Below are 10,199 nucleotides of genomic sequence, written 5' to 3'. Positions count from 1 at the left end.
TTACTTTTTTTCAAACTTTCAAAGCTGCCATTGGAGTTGTGTGGTCTGAAAGCTTCCTGGGACCACAATTGCTCTAGCACTCCATGTGATGGCATCAGGTACTTCACATCGCTCTAACGGAACTTTCTATTTTCAGGCTTCTCTAGGTGCATCACTCTGAACTCAAAACTCTATTGTACGTTGAAAGTATATCAGGCAGGACTGTCAACTGCCAACGCGGGGTGACAAGGCATATGGCACTCCAACATGCCTCACCTACTTTCTCCACTAAGAGCACCATCACCAGGCGGACTTTTGAACATACGAAAGGGAGCCTGGTTCACAGCTGAACGCTTACCCAGCTACCCCTGATATCACCCCCGGGACGTAGCCCGCACTCATCGCAATTAATCAGGGCCCCAGCATGCATGCACACATATATGGAACGCAGGGATCTCTGAGCTACCAGAATCCTGCAATGTCCCATTGGTCCTAGAATGACGATAAACTTGCCTAAGGTACGCCCCTGTTGGCTTAAAACATGATGAACACACCTTGCGTCATGAACAAGGTTAAGTAGTCAAATTGCGGCATACGCCTAAATTAGTCATTGGGCTGACACGGCAGCTAGCTGAGTCTAAATCAGCCTTCTCAGGCTCACACGGCTGGTCTAAATCTGCCTCTAAGGTTAACACGACCACCTTCCCTCCTTCCAACGCGGCATATGCCTATATCAGTCAGCAGACTGACACGGCAGCTAGCTGGGTCTAAATCAGCCTTCTCAGGCTGACACGACTCGCCTAAATCAGCCAGCAGGCTGACACGGCAGCTTCCTATGCTAAGAAATTAAACATAACATACAAGACTTGATGAAAATTAAAACTTGCCATGCAGGGGGAAGGGGCATTTCAAAATTTGGCCAAAACACGGCCCCAAGTTCAAATCGCCACCACGGCGAACTACCAGAAACGCAAATTGTTTAAAAAATTTTACAAGTCTGCCAGCGAAAGGTCAGACTACCACCCAAAAGTTCAAAAAACAAACAAAGAAAACCTTTTAACTTTCGGTCACATGGATGACCTCCACTTCTGGCACCTCCTCTGCCTCCCCTCGCTGAGCACTTGTTTCAGGTACCGGACCAGCTTGTATGCCCTCAGCCACAGCGGCCTCTTGAGCTATGTCAGCTGCAGCGGCCTCCTGAGACAACCCAGCATCCTCAGCAGCAGCCTGCTCAGCCAGCGATGGAGAATTCACTTCGCCAACTTCATGCATCAAAATGCTCAGATCAGGCTGAACCGGGAACAGGGTCTTCAGCTGCCTCCCTTCCTCTTCGATAGCTTGCAGAGTTGGAGGCTCCTCTAGGGCAACACGCATCCCGCTTATCTTTCCCCGCCAGGTAGCATAGGCAACAATGTTGGTGGCCAGGGTGATCAACTCACTGATCCTGTCCTCAGAACGCTTTAAGGAGTCAAAGAATGTGGTGCAGACCTCTTGGGTGCAAGCAAGCTGATCAGCTCCTTCCTTCAGCTTATTCTTGGTACCAGCGAGATCAGCCTTCAGCTCAGCCACCCGTCCTCTTAAGTCAGCACGTTGCCGTTCCAGATCAGCAACAGTCCCAGTCAGCTCTCTGTTCTTGGTACTGGTAGCACGACTGGTGGTCTGCATTATATTGATCATCTTCCTGTTGTAGAGAGCAGACTGGAAGGCCTGGGGGCAGAGAAAGTCGAAATTAGCAAAGGATGAAGATAAGTAATTTGGGACAGGCGAGAAGAGGGGGATACTTACCATGAAAGCATTGTGCACGTCATTCTCGGCCATGTCCTCTGGGGCGAACCCTGAGAAAATATCCACCAAGGAAGGAAAAAGCAGCTGGTTAATCTCATGCTAGTATGGCACCTTGTCAATATTTCCAAAGCCCTCTGGAAAGTGGGCGATGATGCCACCACTGGCAGAGGCACGAGGGCTGGTAGGCGGAGTATGGGGATGTCGAGACAGCGGGCTGACCTCTAAAGGTTCAGTACGAGTAGAGTTGGAATTAGTGGGAGGTGACTGGAAGGAGGCAGCAGGGACAATCCTTTTGGAAGCAGATGCCACGTCAGGACTCGCAGCAGATCTTTTTCTTTTGGCACTCTGGAGGATGGCCTCCAAAGGGTCAACCTTTGAACCTGGAAGCAGCCATAGTTTCAGGTGATAGACGGACATCAAGATTACATGCAATCAAAGATGGCTCTTAGCAGCTTACCATAAGACATGCTGTAAGCTGATTGTAGGGGGTTGGAGGAAGAAGCAGGTGAGTAGCCGGGAAGCAGGTCAGGAAAATTTCTCTCAGACAGAGGAATGTAGAACAGTTTGTTGCGAGCGGAAACTGAGGCACCCAAGCGAGTAAGGTAGCAGGGACCTACACGAAAGCAACAAAGTAAGCCAGTAAGCATTGAGATGAAAAATTCAGGTGTCAGGAAAGCCACTTACTCGAAGTAATAACTCATTTCTCGAAGATGTAGTCGAGAGGCGGATGGATAGAAGCCTTCCTCACATAGTACGGACACGGGCCACGGGGGCGCTTGGGACAAGCGTTTGAATTTGTGGAGTCGCCACCAATTTATTGTGGAAAATTGGAAACCGTTCGAATACTTCGTGTCATGTCAAGACACAGAGTAATGACATGAACACCAAGAACTCGTTACCCTTAGAATTCTATGTCTAGAATGACTCTCGTGGATGCCAATGAACATGGATGTTCACAGAGATCTGGAGTAAGGGGTGAGGGTACGTATTAGGAAGCTCTTTTGATCGAACACCTAATCCCGCCCACCTCGATAGCGGCCTCTACTAATGATTAGGGAAAATCATCTATAGTTGATATGTTGTCGATTATTGTAGATACCTCATTTCTGCACCTCTCGCAAGCCACCCGATGATGATTGGGCCGCTTGTTTGGTACACGGAACGATTATGACAGTTCGTAAGTTTATCGTCAAGTGATAGCTCAAATACTTGTGTCTACCCCTTGGTCCCCATCTACGCACTGTTACGGTTGTTTTGAGAGTAATTAGAGTACATTTGGAGTCTGGGTCAAAAACCGTCTTCATTTTCTAATCACCGTTTAAAATACCGAGTCAGAATATTCTGGAATGTTTGGGATATTTCTATTCCATATTTTAATCTTTTGGTAAAGTATTTTCCGGCATTATACTTTAAATAATAAGGAAATTGAGATCAACCGCAATTCCATAATAGAAACGTGGAAAATCTTTCTTCCGTAGGAGGAAACCCTTGGGGAAAGGACGCAGCACCTGCTGCGCCTCTTCCAAGAGCCGCAGTGGTTGCTGCGCCTCTTCCCCAGCTCCTTTCTGCGTATTTTGAAATCTTTTTGAGATCTTCCTGAGGCTGCCGCAGTTCCTGCTTTCCTTCTTCTTCCTTCGTCTTCTGTCAATTCGTCTATTTACTTCGTCTTTTCTTATTTGCTTTCTTATTTCATTCGTATACTAATTTTAACACATAGGTCATTAATAATTCATCACTTTTAATTCCCGACTTAAATCCCAATAATCAATATTTGCGGGTTTTCGTCATTAAATCAAATCCGGATTTTAGAGATTCGTTTCATCCATATCAAGTCTCTGAAATTCGATCTTTGGTACATGAACATCTGTTTATCGTCATCATCAAAAGTTTGACATTAATAAACCTAGTTAATTTAATAAACTTAATTTGTAATTAGTTTCGTAATTAGTCTTTAATTCATTCTAATTAATTTGAGTCCTTTTTATCGCTTTTATGACCCATTCACATGTAAATAATCTGTTAAATGACTTTCACTCGAGTCAAATATCAATAATCGATCATTAATTCACCAACGAACATTAACAATATGCAGTTTCGGCTTCACAGCCAGAACTCACCTCAGGAACAGACGCATTGATCACTGCGCCTCTTCCGAGGGGACGCAGCATTGTTGCGCCTGTTCCGGGTTGAATTCTGCCTCTGAACTTTCGTTGTTGCTTTGACCTAGTTTATTAGTTTACATATTAATCTACTATTAATCATATTATCACCGCTAATCTGTTCTTTAATTTATTTTCCTTTTCTTTTCTCAAACCATCCGTTTTAAATATATTTTCGACGTAAATCATCAAATCAATGTAATTATTGTAATTTTTATTATTGTATTTTATTGTATTCTTTTTTGTATGTTCTCACATGTAATCAACCTTAAATCCTTACTTCGACCTAATTTCATGAAAAACTATGTGTTTCACCGGCATAGTCTAATTCTCACATGCTAGGATTAGAACGATAGATGTTGCATTGCATGCATATAATCGACAACATATCAAGTGTAGATGATTTTCCCTAATCATTAGTAGAGGCCGATATCGAGGCGGGCGGGATTAGGTGTTTGATGTGACCATAATTAGCGCATATTTAGCCCCCGAATTAGCCTTGTTCCCATGCTTTTTAGTGCATATTTGGGTCATTTCTTATCTTTAGTTCTTTGTTTTGCATATTCTTTGAGATTTTGATCCCTTGGTAGGAAAAGAGTAAGAATCTTGCATTTTCATGGCAAAACGAGACTAAATTGATCGAATTCAATGACCAAGCATCAAGGAGAGACAAGATTAGAAGGCCTTTGTACATATTATAATAGAAGAGAAATGTTGAGAAAGGATCCTTGAGTCCCCAAGGAAAACCCCAAGGAATTTATGAAGAAAAGGGAAGAAAAGAAGAAGATATGTTGCTGAGTGACAATCCGAGCGGATTGTCACCAATCCGTCCGTCCCGCAGCTGCACAATCCGTGCGGCTTTGTTTGAATCCGCTCGGATTCCACCTCCACAATCCGACCGGATTCCCTTGAATCCGCTCGGATTCCAACGCCAGATTCTGCCCGTCCCGACCTTATTCCGCTCGGATTCCAGCACAGCACGATTTCCTCTTCTCCAAGCTACAAAGAAAGAAGCCCTTCTCTCGAAAAATACCGGCTCCTCCTTGCTCAATCTAAAAAGTGTAATTACTAGTTTAGCCCTTAGTTAACCCTAATGCATCCTCCCTAATTTCCACTATAAATACCCTATTAGTCTAATTAGAGGAGCATGTTCTTCTTATCAATAATTAGTGTAGTTAATATCAATCAAATCTCTCTTTAATATTGTAATCAAGTATTAATCAAGTTTTAATCCAAGTTTTAGTTCTTTAATCTCTCTTTTGTTCATCCTTTATTTTGGGTAATTGAAGATTATTTGGGTTATTGTTGAGAGATTGACAACCTCTCAATCAAGCATTCAAGTACTTCTTTTATCTTTGCTTTATTATTGGAATCATTAGTAGGTATAATCTCTTAATCCCTTTTTAATTATTGTTAATTACTTTCATTTATTCATCATGTTTCATATTGTTGGTATGATTGACAACCTTGCTAGCATGATCAACATGATAATGAGTGAGTAGTCTCTTAGCTAGGGTTAATGGGTGATTAGGGGAAACCAACATGGGGAATGATTCATGCTTAAATTAATATGCTTTCATGTTTTATTTGCTTGCTTGTTTTGATCTCAACTCATGCACATGTTATATTTGATGAAATGCTAAGCCTATGAATCCTTGCATTTACTATCATCTTCTATCTTTTCAATGAGACTTGTAAGACATAACCCAACTCGAGTCTCATTAGACCATGCATGTTGTTGAGTAGGGAAGATTAAGTCGACTTGTAGGTGTTGTACAATCTAATCGATTCGGCTCCGGGACCCAAACTTTCCTTGGATTGTAAGATATAACCCAACTCAATCCATCACAACAATAATTGCATGCTTATAATTTGAGAACATGTTTGTATGATCAATTCCCATGATTCCCCTATGATCTCATGACACCCTAGTGCCTTTAATCAATTGTTTACACCCCTTTAATTCATCTTGCTTGTTTATTTTCATTGCTATTTTAGTTTAGTGACCTTCTACATCAACCCAATTTGTGACACCCCTTAGACACCACTAGTTGCAATAGAAATCTCATTTCAATACCCGTCCCTTGGGATCCGACCTTTACTTGCCTCTTTACTAATTGTAGAGTTGTTTGTGAAGCTATAAATTGTGTTTTGATTCGACCGTGACCCAACGACCACATCTTAATTTGTGAACACGAAACGGACTCGCATCAAAAATGGCGCCGTTGCCGGGGACGGTGTTTACTTGATTTAGATTTCTTTTTATTGCTATTAGTTGTGTCTTTCTTCGCCTTGGGGAAGTAAAACTCCTCAAGGTTTGTTCTAATTGTTTTCGAGTTGTTTGATATTTTGCATGTCTAGAAGGTTACAAGGTGATTTGTTACCTTTTTACCGTGAAATCGAAAGAACCATGACGAACAATAGGAGACTTGTTAGGAGGAATTTAAGAGGTATTAGTGAAGTTGTTCAACCCACTAGTGAGTTTGTCAATCCTTTCGCAATAGAAGGAGAAGAGAACCCTTTACACAATACCCCACAAAATCCACCTACAATGCCTAAATTCTCGTCACACTTCATACCCACCGAGGAGAATCTACCAAATGGTACTCCTACACCGCAACATCTAACCGGAAATTTTATTGCCAAGTCCGCCTTCATCCAATTAGTTGAGAGGAGCCAATTTGGGGGGATGCCTAGTGAGGACCCTCATTCTCATATGGAAACCTTTTGCGACTATTGTGATGCAATCTCTCAAACGGGCGTGACTCAAGACCAAATTAGATGGGTCTTATTTCCTTTTTCCTTAATCGGCACCGCGAAGCAATGGTTGAAGGTCCTTGATAAGGCCACCCTCGGAATAGATTCTTGGAAGAAGTTGGCTCTAACTTTCTACAAAAAATTCTACCCACCGGAAAAGACTAACATGCTAAGAGCTCAAATTACGGGTTTTAAGCAAAGGGATGAAGAGTCTTTGTATGAAGCTTGGGAGCGGTTCAAGGGAATTTGTCGCTCATGTCCTCACCATGGACTTAGCGAATGGTTTTTGGTACAACAATTTTGGAATGGTTTATATGAAGATTCTAGGAAAATTCTCAATATGGGATCAAATGGAATGTTCACCGAAGTTGATGACAATCAAACATGGAACAAGATTGAGGAAATGGCGGTCCATAACTCACAATATAGTAGACCTCGCAAGGCTACTAGAGGAGGAAAGCATGAAGTGGACTCCGTTACTCAATTGGGTGCTCAACTTAGTGCTCACATTGACACAATCAACTTGAAGTTTGAACAAGCTATGGCTAGACTTGAGGAAAACTCAAAATCATCAAAGCATCATGTTGATGCCATGACGGCATCCTCATCAATCCCAAGTGGGATATGTGAGAATTGTGGAACTTTGGGACATGACCAAGGTGAATGTAGGGGAACAAATGAACAAGTGAATGCTTTCCAAGCATACAAGAGTGGTACCCCTTATTCCAACTTTTACAATGAAAACACCAAATTCCATCCAAATCTCTCATACAAAAGTCAAAATGTTCAAAACCCTCAAACAACATACACTCCACCACCCATGAGAAACCAAAATCAAAGACCCTTTTACAATCAAAACCAAGGTTACCAAAATCAAAATCCATACAATCACCAAAATGACCAAGGTTTTGATGTCCAAAAAGCGGTCCTCCAAATGCAAAAGAATCAACAAGAATTTTTCACTCAAATGCAAAAAGATAGCCAAGCAAAGGAAACCACCATCAACAACATTCTAGCTCACACCAAGATGTTGGAAACACAATTGACTCAACTAGCATCTTCAAGCTCACAAAGACAAAAGGGGCAATTACCACCTCAAAGTAATCCCCCTAGACATGAAACGGTTAGTGCCATTCACTTGAGAAGTGGTACAAGGTATGAAGCACCGAAGAAGCAAGTTGAGGATGAAGTTGTGGAAGCTAGTGAAAAGGAAGAAATTGTGCAAAACTCCAAAGATAGAGAAACATCAAAAAAATAAAGTTCAAAGAAAAATGAAGACAAGGCCAAGGAGAAGGAGCCCATTGTGATTAGACTTCCTTTTCCAAGTCGTCAAGCCAAGCCCAAATTTGATGATCAACTTGGAAAGTTCATGGAAATTGTGAAGAATTTGGAAGTCTCAATTCCTTTCACGGAATTAATCAATCACGTGCCGGCCTATGCGAAATACATGAAAGATATCCTCACAAAGAAGAAGTCGATCCAGAAGCTTGAGACTATCGCCTTCACTAAGGTGAGTAGTGCAATACTTCAAGGGAGTTCACCTCCAAAGTTAAAGGATCCGGGAAGCTTCTCAATACCGTGTACCATTGGCGACACAACGATCAACAAAGCCTTATGTGATCTAGGGGCTAGTGTGAGTGTCATGCCGTACTCGGTGAGTAAAAGGTTGGGGATGGGAGAGCTTAAATGCACCAACATCACACTCCAAATGGCCGATAGATCGACGAAGACACCATTAGGGATATGGGAAGATGTCCCCGTGCGAATTGGGAAGTTTTTCATCCCGGTGGACTTTGTCATTGTTGATATGGAGGAAGATTCCAACATTCCAATCATCCTAGGAAGACCTTTCCTACACACCGCGGGTGCGGTGATTGATGTGAAACATGGTGAGCTCACTCTAGAAGTGGGAGATGAAAGCATAACTTTTAATCTTGACAAGACTATGAGAGCTCCTCGTTTGCATGAACCATGTTTCATGATTGATCATTATAGCCAAAAGGATGAAAGGAAGAAATCGGAACTCCAATGGAAGAAGAAAATTGAAGATGCTCCATTCAAAGAGCAAGTGAATTGTGACAAGGAGAGCTTGCAAAGCTCATCAAAATCAATCAAGGAAGAAGAGGATGGCCTCATTGGCCAAGAGAAGAAATTGGGAGAGTTGTCTCCATCTAAGCAAGAGATTTTCAATGATCAACTTAATGAAGTTTGTGGTCTTTGGGACGACGAATTTGAAGGGATTTTTAATCCCTACATTGGTAATGCCATCGATCAAGACCAACAACAAAGGCCAAGGTCTATTGAAGACCTCTACCATGATAATGAACAAGCCTTTGATTACTTCTTCAAGGTGTTGAGCAACATCAACAACACCTTGGACATGCCCCCTTGACATCTCATCAAGAATGAGAGTTTGATGGAGTCCTCTCTAAACCACCACTTGTAAATATTTCTAACTCCCTAACTTACATTTCAATTCTTGTATTGCATTTTTGTCATCTTTGGATTTTTATTTACTTTGATCAAAATAATTGTCATGTTTGAGAGAAGTGAGGAAGGGACTAACAATTTCAATTGATGTGTAGTGCTTTTAGCTTAGTGTGGGGATGACAATTGCCTAGGCTATCCATGCCTAGTAGTGCCCCCACAATGAAGAACACAAGACTTGAAGAAAGAATGGAAGAATGGTAAGGGAAATGCATTGTGCACGGATGGAACTGAATCCGTGTACACAGGGGAAGAATCCGAGCGGATTCCAAAGAATCCGCCCGTCTTCAGTAATCCGAGCGTACTGCAGAAAATCCGCCCGTCCTGAACTGAGCTGAATTTTGAAAATTTCTTGACTGTGACTGAATCCGGGCATCCTGAGCAAGAATCCGCCCGTCTTGAAAGGAAGACGTCCGTCTTTGCAGCTGAGGAAAACAAGCAAAATTTTCTGGACTGAAATCCGTCCGTTTTCAAGAAAATCCGCCCGTCCCGTGTCAAGCAAATCCGAGCGTCTTCATCAGAATCCGCCCGTCTTTAGGCGAGTTTTGTAAAGCCCAGAAAGAGCAGAATCCGCACGGATTGGGCAGAATCCGCACATATTGCCCCTGCAGATTCGAAAATTTCGGTCTCTTTAAAACCCCTCCCACCTTCATTCATTCATTCATTCATTCATAAACACTACCCACAACATCAAAACCCTCATCCTCTCCATCACAAAAACAAAAACCCTCAACAACATTCACCAAAATCAAATCAAACCATCCTTCTAACAACAAATCAATCACTCCTTCTTCAATAAAAATCAAAACCAAGCACAAAATCTTCAACCTTTGAGTCGATTTTTTATTTCATAAAGGCAAAGCCTTTCACCTTCAAATCGATTTGGGTATACTACAAATTGAAGATTTTTCATTCTTTTCTTGGTTAGTTCATCAATGGCAAGGACTAAGGGAGCAACAAAGGCAACAAAGGAACCAAAGGCTAAGGCACTCTCACAAAGGCAAAAGGCTCTTCAAACAAAGAAATCATTGG

At 42.1% G+C, this 10,199-nt stretch overlaps 1 non-coding gene across 1 annotated transcript; it reads right to left on the bottom strand.

Annotated features, from left to right (window-relative positions):
- Positions 1 to 6,846: 6,846 nt before the first annotated feature.
- On the bottom strand, positions 6,847 to 6,953 carry LOC141610078 (small nucleolar RNA R71). The gene has a single exon (XR_012527972.1). It is a non-coding gene; the product is annotated as a small nucleolar RNA R71 (small nucleolar RNA).
- Positions 6,954 to 10,199: the final 3,246 nt, after the last annotated feature.

This window comes from Silene latifolia, chromosome 10 (genome assembly GCF_048544455.1).
Source record: "Silene latifolia isolate original U9 population chromosome 10, ASM4854445v1, whole genome shotgun sequence".
NCBI lineage: Eukaryota > Viridiplantae > Streptophyta > Magnoliopsida > Caryophyllales > Caryophyllaceae > Silene > Silene latifolia.
This window is presented reverse-complemented; position numbering and strand designations above follow the sequence as displayed.